The sequence below is a fragment of the Rhinolophus hipposideros genome (assembly GCF_964194185.1).
Source record: "Rhinolophus hipposideros genome assembly, chromosome: 17".
In the NCBI taxonomy this organism is placed as follows: Eukaryota; Metazoa; Chordata; class Mammalia; order Chiroptera; family Rhinolophidae; genus Rhinolophus; species Rhinolophus hipposideros.
In genome coordinates, this window is record NC_138063.1 from 3423328 (window position 1) to 3437027 (window position 13700).

Consider the following 13700-nt stretch of genomic DNA (forward strand, 5'->3'; position numbering starts at 1 on the left):
CTTAAATTCAATAATCCTAGGAGTTAACAACAAAAGCAGGTGGCCCATTCAATGCCAACAGGAATCCCCAACATGGGGCGCAGAGAAGCAGGACACTTCATTCAGCGCAAACAGCTCCCCTGCCCTGCAGCTCAGTTACAAAGCAGCAGGGCTGCAGAGCAGCTCAGCTAGGAGGTGGCCCTCGGGACCAGGGGACCCTGCGGCAGCACCCTCTCCAGCCAGACGGCGTGGCCCTGTGAGACTGGGAAGCACAATCCTCGGCCCCCCGCGGAAAGGGAACGGGCACTCCCCGTCTGGAGGGAAGTTGACTTGTCCGGGGAGAAGCCCCCATTCCTGGTCCCGGGTGGGTCTGTCCTCATGCAAATGAAGACTCCAAATCCTACAGACTGATTGGTCCAAAAAGCACCGTCCTGATTGGTTAGAATGGAGCTGCTGCTGTACTGGCAAAGATGTTAGTGGGGCTATAGCTGGGCAGCGCTGATGAGATGGGAAAAGCCTCAGTACCATCGGTTGAATAGGATTCCAGGAACTCCTTTATAAGTGTTGGCTCAGATGGCAGGAACCCAATGCAGGCAGGCTGTTCAACGCAGGCTTCTCCCTGAAATGTGGTTTGTGTGAGAGGCCCCTGTTTAAAAATGGTTGCTGCGTTTTCTTTTCCAGTTGAGCCCAGTTAGCCATCAGGAGCCCTTCTGGATAGATGTCTTTCTTCTCAGGGTCCACAAGACCCACCATTTATTGAGCATCTACTACTTCTCTTTTTAATCCTTACAACAATCCTTGGGGATAACAACTATTTCCATTAGTGTAGTCCCCAAAAAATTTGGCAAAACTTGTACCCCTCCTACATTCTTTAAGGTCCTTTTTTTATAAAAAACAAAAACAAGTTTAACAGTTGCAAAGAATATAATTTCCAACACCCTTAAATATTTTAAAATAAAATTACCTCCCCACTTGAATTTTACATAGTCTGTTTTCCCTTTGAGATTCTATTTCCATTTATTATCCCTCACAGAAGTTTGTCAAATTGTAATATTTTTATACTTGACAGTTTTTTATTGATGATCTTACCATACTCCTCTGCAACAGAATATATATAAAATTTTAAATTAATATTTACTTTCCTATAACTAGAAAGTTCTAAGAGTTAAAATTTTTCTTCTGGATTAAATTACCATTACAATTATTATTAGTACATGATTTATAAAAACCACCTAAATATACATTTTGATACTTTTTAGCTATTAAAACTAATCCGTTGGAAATACATCCTTGAATCATACATAACGCTCTTTTAAAAAATTAGTTCAGGTATCTATAAATGAGATTATTGCTGGAATGAGACAAGGTTTGGTGAAAAACACAGCAAAAAAAAAAGTGATTTCGAGTAGAAGCCATAACACCTTATCCACTAAGAATTGTATAAGTATGTGTTGGTTATAAGTAAATTAGCAAAGAAATTGTTGATACACAAGAGCAAGGAGGTGGCTTGGGTTTAAGCAAAAAGTGAATATGCATTTCCAGTACCTAATAATCATTTGACAAAAGATAATGATAATGTTTCTCTTAAAATTCTGAATAAAAGTAAACAAAGTTTACTCTTGACATACAACTCTTTTACTTGAATATATAATGTTACTTGAATATATAATGTTATATATATATATAATGTTAATTGTCACAAGGTAGAACTTTCTACCTCCTGTCCCTTGAAGTAATGCAGGCTATGTAACTGACAGGTGTCATTGAGTAAGTAGGCATTCTCTAATAACATGCTGTAATATTGTCCCTCCGTTTGGAGCCTTTGAGACTTTTAAAGAGTTTATAAACATACAGCACTTAGAACGATGCCTGGCACTGGGTGTCTTGGTTTGCTCTGGCCATTATAGCAGAATACCAGACTGGATGGCTTATAAACAACAGAAGTTTATTCCTCACAGTCCTGGAGGCTGCAAGTCCGAAATCCAGGTGGCGTCCGATTCTGTGTCTGGTGAGGTCCAACATTTTGGATCTTAAACAGTCAGCTGTCTTCTCATCGTGTCCTCACATGGGGAAGGGGTGAAGGAGCTCCCTGGGGTCTTTTTTACAAGAGCACTGATCATCTCCCAAAGGCCCCACCTCCAAATACCATCACCTTGGGGAGCAGGCCTCAACCTATGAATTTTGGGGGACACAAACGTTCAGTCTATGGCACTGAATGTCTTATAAAGGAGAGTAGGAAGGCAGGAAGGAGGATAGCGGGGAATTTGAACAGCTGGAAATCGGCGCCTTTAAAACTCTCTGAGCCCTCCTTTAAGAGACTTCTTGTGCCCATAGGTACGTCAGTGTGAAGACCACAGCCTTACACAGCTACTAAGGAAATCAGCAAATGTTTAAACCTAAGTGTGCACAGCTGAGAATCTCCAGCAGGTGGCCCTGCTATCCATTTCTTCTTGGGTAAAGGATGCTGTGCAGGTTGCTCAGTAGGGACAGATCTGATTTCAGCTAAAGGAGCTAAGTGAATAGGTTTCTCTTCTTCTCTGCTGGATTTTGGGGGACAGGGACACTATGAGAGAAAACAAGGAAAGTCTGAGCGTGGCTGACCAGAGGTTGGTTGCTTCAGAAGTGATGTGACTTACTCTGAGACTGGGGAATATAAGCACTGTGAAAGTTACTGGGGAGTACAGGTCCACTCATAAAACATTAGCTCATGCTTTCAATCGCCATGATTTTCAGTTCTCAGCACGAGTTGCAGAGCTTGGTCTCCAAGATCTGGGTGCCTTTTGTTTAACCAAGCTTAACTCAACACCCATCACCCTGGAAAACTGAGCATTTTCCTGGGCACAGAGGCACTTGGACAGCACAATGATTCTCCAGAAAGCAGAGGCAGAGGGTGCGTAGGTAACTACACAGAGACTCCTGCCGAGTAGGACAGCATAACGAAGGAAAAGGAGTATCAGATTAGGGGGATGACTGTAGGCATCTGGCACGGCTCCTCGTTTCCTCAACCCCAAGTGGTGAATTCTAAGTAACCGTGGACTCACGCTTTGCATTTCATCCTCCATGGCTCCTCTGGTGTGACCGAGTAGAGCCTCTCTAAGCCACACTGTTCCCCGTCTTCCCTGAGTGGGGGGATTAGCTTTCTGCCCAGGATCCCTTTCTCTAGAGCAATGGCTCCTCCAGGCAGGGCAGTGCAACACTGTGGGGACAGAGCCCCAGAAAGCAGTTTCCAGGCTCTCGGCCTCACATAGAAATGTGCTGGCTCAGGTAGTAAATGGCCATCAACTGTGATTGGATGGCCATCAACTGTGACTAGTTGGCCGTCAGCTGTAACCAGTGAGCCATTGGCCACTAATATAACTGCCTTGGCTACACTAGCAGAATGTGGGGGCTAGCAAGAAGATGGTAGCTGAGCTAACAAGAGCGATTGCAGAGGCGGATGCCGCTGGTGAGAATATAGTGATATGACTCCCCTACCTATGGCTCTGTGGGTGTTCTTTTTTGGCCTCACTACGTCCTGCGTTCCTATGTGGGGAGTGGGACCAGAGACCCCGCATTGACACCAGGATGGCATGTTCATCAGAGAATCTGGAGGTGTCAACCTGGGCAGAGAAATGTGAGTGGCAGTTAAGGGAGATGGAAACAGGCAAATAGCATTAAGCCCTCAAAGTCTTTTAAATCACTACTGCGAACAAAACTCCAATTATTTCAATGACTAACCCCCAAGTAATGACTACCCCCCCCCCCAATAAACAACAACAAAACCTGGTCTGCACTCTTTAAATCACTCTTCACTCTTTAAATGCGTTAAATGAAACACATTTCCTGCATTGTGTCTGGATGGTTATACAATGCCCCAACTCTAAGTGTTAAAAAAAGTCAATTTAATGCATGATAAACCTGGGACAATTTCTTCTAATTCAACGAAATCTACCTTGACTATGCAAATATTTTCAAGTTCAAATAGCTTGGCAGAGATTCAAGATTGCCGTTTTCATCAATATTTACAGGTCTTTTACAAAGGTCAATAAAAGTATCGTGGAATTGGAGTAGATATCACCGTGCCCAGGCTGACATTTAGACTCTGTCGTTCTGACTGTCTGTCTTGTGGTAGCACATCTGGGCACTGGGGACAGTCTGCCCTCTGTTTGACTGCAGGTATTCCTAGTCATATATTTTTACGAGACATAGACTTTGGCGGCCATGTGTCTTAATAGGGGCCTTGTTGTCAGTTTAATGCTGGGTTTTCTTTTTTAATGTTTGAATTTTCATGACTTTTTGTTGATATGATAGAGTGGCACATAGGTCTTCACCAGGTAACACTTTCGGAAAAAATGTTAAGTCACGGTTGTGTCATCCCAACACAAAGCTGTAACTCAGAACACTGAACGTGGGTGGCAAGTAACAAATTCATCTAGTGCCTGGCACACTCTAGGTACCCACTGAGACCTTGAAGAGTGAATGGACAAAAGAATGGGGCAGTGGGGGGGATAAAGTTATTCTTTCTTTTGTTCTTTCCTCTCAAACAGGTGTATTTTATAGCTCTAGCGATTCTGAAGAAAAGTTAAAATGCTCCTCCCACCCTGTCTTCCTGCATTGTGAAATCATTATTTATAAAAAAGTCTCAAGACTCAATCTTATAGTTACTTACTTATCACCTGAGGCTGGACCTCTGAATAAATGCATAAAATCCTACTTTTGAAAGTTATAAATACCCTTAGGAATCTAATAATGCTTTGGCAATTACATTCAAGGCAAAATCAATCAATCAATCAATCCAAACACCACCCCCTTCTGGCAAAATTTCAACACAAACCCAAATTTCTGCCATATACACATATCCTTGGATAGAAGGGGTAAAAACCCCTCTCAATTCTTTCACAGGTTTTGACCAGTTAGTTACCAGCTAACTAGCTAACGGCCGTTGACGCAGGCTTCAAATGATTTTGTTATCAGGTACCCTTGAATTAAAGCTGTAGATTTACTCTGAAATGAAATTATAGTAACTTCCTTTTAGGTTTCTTGCATTAATTAAATCTAGGGAATACACCAAAACCCTCATCAAAAAGTACTATTTTCAAAACTTGTAATGTTTAATCATCACAAAGCACGTTTCCATTTTTTATTTCATTTGATCCTCAGAGGAAACAATGGAGGCACATTTTCTCCCCCAAATTATGCCCACTGCCAATAACTCACAGAGATTTCTGCCCAGAAAACCCACATGCTGTATTTAGTGGTCCGTGATTTTTACATCCTCACCTGTTAGAAACCAGTGTAATTTATTCTTATGCACTTAAGGATGATTAGAAAATAAGGCTTTCAATTTTTCTTTTTTTAAGGACTGGCTCTCTAGTTACCTTTCATTTTCTTATTTGAGAAAGGAAGTTCATATTTTGGGGATTTAAAAAAATTCATCATTTGTTTGTTTACCTTTCATTGGCAGTTTGAGGCTATTTTCCCAGCTTGTTTTTCATATTAGAGAGAGAGAGAGAAAGAGATAGAGAGATAGGTAGAGATAGATATAGAGATAGAGAGAGCGAGAGCAAGAGCGAGAGATAGAGATAGACAGAGCGAGAGAGCGAGAGCGAGAGCGAGCGAGAGAGAGAGAGAGAGAGAGAGAGAGAGAGAGAGAGAGAGAACCTATCCTGTTTCAGAATATAAACAGCTTAGAACCCTTGGATAAGCAAAGGGAAATGGAAACCATCTCATGTTACAGCAAATACCCAGAGTTGTGTGTTTGAGGTGTCCAAAGGCTGGAGGGATGAGAGAAGCAGGTAAGCTCACTGCACACGTCTGTGCCATGTGTATTTACCACACAAATCTGCAAATACAGACCAACATTTTCAGTTTCTCCATTGGGCATAGTAAAAAAACCACATGCACAGAAGAATGTTCAGTTATGTGGCAGAATTTTCTATCTGCATCTAGATATTTGGCGCCATTAATGCCCCAAGTAAGGTTTTTAAAACAGTGGATGGCTCAGAAGCATCATTTTCAGTTAGTCTGAATTAAATCAACATATTACCTCTCCTGGGCCCATTTTGCTTTTGGGTCTTGCCTCTAATTGTGAAACAAAGGCCATGTTAAAAAAAACTTCAGGCATCAACTTACAAGTTGAAGTTTTTTTTTGTTTGTTTGTTTTTTTTCCTCAGTCACACTTGAGGCTGATATTTTTCTTTTGCAACAAATGGTGTTAGGAGTATTAGGCGTCCATATGCAGAAAAGGGATCCTCACCTTCAGGCTTTATTCAAAAATTAACTCAATGAGTGAAACCAGTGATTAGGAGAATGACACGATAAGCTCCTTACTAGAAGAAAATATTTACACATCACGTATCCAATAAGGGACTTTTATCCAGAATATATAAAGAACTTTCAACTTCAACAGTAAGAATACAATTTAAAAATGGGCAAGAGAGTTGAATAGACACTTTACTAAAGAGGACATATAAATGGCAAATGAGCACATAAAAAGATGTTCAACGTAGTTATTTGCTAAGAAAACACAAATTAAAACCACAAGGTACTGTCCATAAGCCATATGTGCCCCTTCACGTCAATGTTGCCTCAGAGTGTAAAGGGCTAAAATAAAAGAATACTTAAAATAGCAAGTTCTAGAGAGAATGTGAGGCAACTGGAATGCTCAGTATTGCTGGTGAGGATGGAAAATGATGCAGCTACTTTGGAAGACTATTTGGCAGCTTCTTATGAAGCTAATCCCATTGTTAGGTATGAAATTCCTGGAGAAATAAAAAAATGTATGTTGACACAAACACCTGAACATGAACGTGACTATTCATAACACCTCTGTTCATATTCACTCCAAATTGGAAACAATTTAAATGTCCTTCAATAGGTGGATGTATAAACAAACTGGTACATCCAGACATTGGAATATGACTGAATAATAAAAAGGGGTAAACTATTGATACATGTAACAACTTGCATGACTCTCATACATCATATGAAAGAAGTCAGTCTCAAAAATGTATGGTTCCTTGGGGCAGCCGGCTGGCTCAGTGGGTTAGAGCACAGTGCTCATAACACCAATGTCGCCGGTTCGAGTCCCCCATTGGCCAGTGAGCTGCACCCTCCACAATTAGATTGAAAACAACGACCTGACTTGGAGCTGGTGGGTCCTGGAAAAACACACTCTTCCCCAATATTCCCAATCAAAAAATAGTATGGTTCCATATCTATGACTTTCTCAAAAGGACGTAACTCTCAGGATGTATCTGTATGGCTAGATCCAGGGATTCTCAAGAGGACAAAACTCAGGGATCATCAGGGAAGGGCACAGGTGAGTGCATGTATGAAAGGGTAGCATGAAGGAGTTTTTGGATGATGGAACTATTCTATATGTGTGGTTACATGGACGTATATGTGTGTTAAAATTCACAGAACGGTTAACCTGCTCACACAGAAGTCAATTCTACCGTATGTTGATTTAAAAATCAAACTAGAGAAGCTACGTAGTATCAGTTAGGACTTGTATTGTGCACTTCAAATGATAGGTATCAGCAAGGCCCTCATTAGAACAGAATTCCTTAAAGTGTCTAATACTAGTTGTACATTTTCTTCAGTTATACAAATAAAATATTTGATTTCATCACAGGAAAAAAAACAAAAAAACGTAGGGACAAGACATGGGTGCTTACTACCACCACCTCTAAACAACATTCACTGGAGGTTCAAAAACCTTGACATAAGAACTGGAAGGGTGGAAATAAAATCATTATTTGCAAGTAAGGGAGGAGAGACACTAAGAAATACAGAGAAAGCAGATGTACCTAGCTCCTCGGCGCAGGTGTTCTGGGCTGAGGCTGACCGGAGCCAGAAACGGAGAAAATGTGTAAATGAAAAAAGGGGACTGGACTCTGTACAACCTAGAAACTAGAGGCAATTATTAGCACTGAAAGTGGCTAAGCTCTGAGAACTGCCACAAATGTCAGGAGCCTGGAGTATTGCAAACATTACATGTTGTGAAGGAAAAACCCCCACACAGAACCATCCAGAAATCTTCCTGATTGCACCATAACAAGACCAGCTAGCTTGTTAAGCTGATGAGAACGCTCTCCCTCTGATGTGATAGCATCAACAAAGCCATGGGGGGCCCGGCCTGCTTGGAGACTCCTGCACTGGTTCCTTGCTCCCATCCACACATCCACTCCTGCCTGAGGAGCGGGAGAGGCAGGCAGGTCCCCAAATCAGAGGAAATGGAGCCAGGACCTTCCCTGCCCTCTCAGAGCTCGCAGTCTAAGACAGTGATGATGAGAAGGGGCATACAAGCTTTTAGACAACGGCGCAACTCTTTCCATTAAAAAGTGCAGAAGAAAAAGGCTAAGTGCATTTGGCAGAAGGAGTGAGTGAATGAAGGGGAAAAGTACATGACAGAATGAAAAGAACGTGGCAGTGAGGCTGCAAAGGGAGCCTGTTGTGCTGGAGGAAGGCTGGGAGTGAGGGGATTAGGTGAAAAGGGGAAGAGGGTGCTGGCTTAATGGTCCTGCACAGATGAAAGGCAACTTTTTTTTTGGCTAGAGTTACTTGATTACTTGTATCGGCTGGCATTTGTTGTATGAGATTTTCTTTCTGGGTAATCCTGTACCTTGGCAAGCATGTAAAATATAGTTTTTGTAACTTTTAGAAAAGGGATGGCTGGCATATGTTAGTTGCAACCAGAACAGCCATAATCTGTGTTTTATGGAGAATCTGTTTTCTGAGTCACAGAAACTCCACGCTTTATCAGAAGGCATGCTTTCATTATTGCTTGATATTTTCTCTTATTAACAATCATGTCTTCTAACAGGGACTCAAATATTCATACACCCATGCTCATAGCAGCATTATTCATAATAGCCCAAAGCTGGGCTCCACCCAGGGATCCACCACAGTTGAGTGTGTGGTCTATGCGTACCACAGAGTATCATTCAGCCTTTAAAAGGATGGAAATTCTGGCACCTACTGCAACACAGATGAACCTCGAGGACATCATGCTCAGTGACATGAGCCAGACGCAAAAGGACAAATGCTGTGTGACTCCACCTATAAGGCAGCGGGATCAGTCAAACTCATAAAGACAGGAAATAGAATGGTGGGTGCCAGGGGGGCTGGGGAGGGAAGAAGAGGGTCTTTGCTTAACGGGGACAGAGTTTCAGTTCAGGAAGATAAAACGGTCTGGAGATGATGGTGGTGGTGCATGCACAATGATGCGAATATAAGTGCCACTAAACTATACACTGGAAAATGGTGAAAATGGTCAATTTTATGTTGTACATATATTACCACAATAAAACAGTGATATTTTATGATGGGGATTATACATCTTTGGGGCACTTGTTTTATCATTAAAACTAATGTCACCAATGAAACATATATAGTACATCAATCTATTTATGTGCCACTTTCATAGTTTTTCTGTAACTGTTTTCCTCCTTTGCACATTGGTTCAGTGCCAAAATCACCCAGAAAACCTATTAAAGTACATCTTGATTTAGGAAGTCATCTTGTGGCTCCTTTACTGCCCTTTATAACATTCTATAACAATAGTGACTAGTGCTGGGATATGCAGAGGAGGCCCTAAGAAATAAAGTCTCTTGTTTCTGTGTCATGTTTATAGCACAAGTATCCATGGAAACATTACGGGAACATTGTTGTAATTCTTTAGCCAACATCTCCTGAAACTGCTTCACTTCCCTCATCATCTTTTGGGGTGCTGTCTTCCACAAGTTTATTATCTGTATTCTTTGGAAGGACTTTCTACGGACTCTGAATCTCAAGTTTGGGGTGCGTGGGAGGAGCTGGTGGGACCCTCTTCCTGCTGACATCTGAGGAACCGCTCAGGGCAGTTGCAACTGGTGTGGAATTCAAGATGGAGACATTGCTTTTCCCTCAGGAAGTCCCCAGTTTTGTGGGAGAACCAGAGTTGTGCTGTGGAGGGCTGGAGAGGAGAGGGGCATCAGGTGTACCCCTGAGGAGTTGGTAGTGGGGGTGGGCTTGGGGTCTGAGCAGGGCCACCAGGAGCAGAGGGGGATTCGGGCCCCAGAGGACAGACACCAAGGGGCAGCGGGGGTGATGGGGAATGGCTTGTGCAGGAAACGGCCGGGGATGGTGCAGCAGAGGGCACGTCACAGAGCAATCAAGTGGCCCTTGAGCTGGAGCACGTCAGGCAGCTTCCTTGTCCCAGAAGATAACTGAAAGATAGAGGTGGGCCTGGAGTCAGCCTGTGGGGAGAGAAAGAGGCCCAGTCATGGAGGTTAGACAGGACTTGCTAACTGGATGTGAGGACCGAGAAGGCCAGTTAGGAGCTGTAGTGGCCCAATGCACTGAAAGGATGAGGGCGCTCCCCCCAAGCTAAGTCAGCGTAGAAAGAATCCTCAACCATACATTAACTGTGCGGAAGGTTAACAAAGTCAGCGCTCCCCATGGTATTTCTTTGCTTTTCATGGAATATCCAAAATAAAATTATTTTTAGTACTTTCAACAAATAGTTTGAGTTTTTGTACCATCCATATCCAAAGCATGTACCATCTATACCCAAAGCTTACAATGCTCATTGAAAAATCCACTCAACATCACATGTCATCAGGGAAACGCAAACTCAAACCACGACTAGATGCCGCTACACACCTACTAGAAGGGCCAAAACCTGGACACGGACCCCACCAAATGTTGGCGGGGACCAGGAGCCACAGGAGCTCATTCCCTGCTGGTGGGATAAAAAATGCTGCAGCCACTTTGGGAGACAGTTTGGTGGTTTCTTACAAAACTAAACAAACTCTGGCCATATGATCCAACAATTACATTCCTTGGTATTTACTCAGAGGAGTTACGTCCACACAAAAATCTGCACGTGTATAATTTACAACAGTTTTATTTATGATTGCCAACACTTCGAAGCAACCAAGACGTCCTTGAGTCAGTGGATGGATAGATAAACTGTGGCCCATCCCGACAGTGGAATATCATTCAGGCTAAACAGAAATGAGCTGTTGAACCATGTCAAGACATGTAGGAAACTTAAATGCATCATTGCTAAGTGAAAGAAGCCTTTCTGAAAAGGCTACATCCTTGTATGGTTCCAACTACAAAGGGTGCCAAAAAATGTGCACACACTTTAAGAAAGGAAAAAAAAACTGCATTAAAATTGTAATACTCAATATATACTGATTATAAAAGATGAATACAAGTCATGTGTAAACATTTTTTTGGCATCCCCGGTATGTGACATTCTGGAAAAGACAAACCTATGGAGATAGTGAAAAGATCAGTAGATGCCAGAATGTGGGGAGAGGGAGGAGATGGAGCACGGGTCCTCTATGATGTCATAACGGTGCACCTGCTCAGGCCCAGGGAATGTACACTCTGGTTGATAAAGATGTATGTTCATCTGTTACCACACGTGTACCGCTCTGGTCGGGCTGTGGATGGTGGGGGAGGCTCTGCATGTGTGGGAAATCTCTGTAACTTCCTCAGTTCTGCTGTAAACCTAAGACTCCTCTAAATATGCCGTCTAGTTCAAGAAAATCCAGTGTGGGGTGTGGGACGGGTGGGGCTGAGGATCATCCTGGGGTGCTGGACTAGGAGGTTACTGGGTGGATTAGGACGTTTCAGGGCTCCCAGAAGGAGTGTAAGGAGTTGAGGTGGAAGCTGTCTGAGCCTACCGTGTTTCCCCGAAAATAAGACCTAGCCTTACAATCAGCTCTAAGGTGTCTTTTGGAGCAAAGATTAATATAAGACCCGGGTTATTTTACTATAATATAAAACTGGGTCATAATATAATATAATATAATACAATACAATATAATACAATACCAGGTCTTATGTTAATTTTTCTCCAAAAGATGCATTAGGTCCAGCTAGGTCTTATTTTTGGGGAAACACGGTAGAGAAGTCCACGAGACGCTCTGTGGGGAGCAGGGCTCAGGTGGCACCCGTCTTCTACGTAATAGTGCAATCTTCTCACTAACAAAGCCACTGTTCTCTCCCAGCAACACGTACAGAGCCAAGATTAATGGGGGTGTGGGGAAACAGGTGATTTGACATGGCGGCTTCTCATATGCTGACATTTAATAGCCCTTGGTAAGGAGAATCTAATTCCAGAGCTATGAGCATTTTCAGGACATTTATCTGGCAAAGCAGCAGCCTCCAAGGCATTTAGGCTCTGTGGATTTGAGCAAGCGAGATCCATCAGAGTTGAGGGTCTTTTCTTTTCATCTGCTAGGGAAAGACCCACTTAGCTGCATGGAGTTCCACAGTTAGGTGAGCAGCTGAGGCTGCAAATGGTGTCAGGCATGCTTTACGGTAAAGCATCACTTTCTGCAAAGAGTTGCATGTCATTTGCCAAGAGGGAAATTACAAATTCTGGAATGTCACCCTCTCCAAGAGCCCTCTTATAGGAATGTGAAGGCCAAATAGCTGATACATTGTTTCCCTGTGAGGTGCCATGAATAGAATGGGCTCCATAGGGGTCTTTCATATGCATGCGCATGAAGTTGGCTCCGTGTATAAAGTGTGGGCTGGAAAGGAGGGGGCAAGGCCAGAGGGAGACAGGTCAGCATCCCTGTGGTCACTCCCATCTCTCCATGTGCACTGGAGGAAATCCCAACAAACAGTTGTGCCTTGAGTTAAAATGAAAAATACAAGAAGGGAGGCCAAAAAAAAAAAAAAAAGGTTAGACATTTCCTACAGTTTACTCCCAAGCAACACAGTACAACTGTGGGTGGTTTGGAAACCCCAGAGGCTTATAAACCAAGGCGAGTCCTGTAAGGAACTCAGTGATTCATTTTGTGCAGAGATCTCTGGCCAACCGTCCTCAACAAACAGTAAAGGCATGAGCAGGACAGCACAGCGACAGAGGCAGTGAAGGGAGGCCTGCAGGGCGAGGGAGAAGGACAGGCTTCTACCAGGACACTTTTCCTATCAATACAAACTTCAAGGCGCAGTTTCTGAGGACAGCTGCCCTTTTCCACGGGTGGACGCCAAGCGTTTATTTAACCACTCCCATTACACACAGTTACGTTACTTCCCCCAAGAACGCTTGATTCTCCTACATTAGGGCAAAATAGTCATTGGGCTCTAAAAACTCCATGACCTGGGGCTCTAAGCAAAAGTGCCAAAGAAGCCCGGCTTTGATTTACCATTCTCAACTCCTTTCTCCTTATCTCTTGGGACCCTGGCGGCTGGTTGTAAAGGACTCCCACAGGGACCCACCCCTGCCCCCCCACCCAGGCTGTCCCCAGGCTATGGAATAACTTCTCCTTCCTCTGCAAACAAAACTCTCTTTTAAAATAAGACAAAAGCAAGGTAAATATGTAGCTAAAGTAAAACCCAAAGGACGGTTTTTGAAGTGAGGACTAGGCTTGAGGAGAGACTTAATTTTTTTTTTGAGTGGGGAGGGAAGTTTGGCTATCCGTCATTTTTTTCAGGCCAACCCTCCCTCATCCCTGTAACCCCATAACAGGGGATCAGAAACATGCCTCCTTCTGAAAGGTGACTGCCCCTTTCCTGTGCTTTCATCATTGTGCAAATGTAGCCACTACTGGAATGGGCAACAGAGACCAGCCTCAGGATAAGCCACGTGTGAGTGAAAATCTTGTTCTTGATGACTTTTGCAAACGAGTAAAGCTGACAAACGTTTGAAACTTTCTTCGCCTGTGGCAGAATATTTCAGTGAATGATTGTGACATGCAGAGGACATGTCGCACTCTCACTTCTAGAGTGGA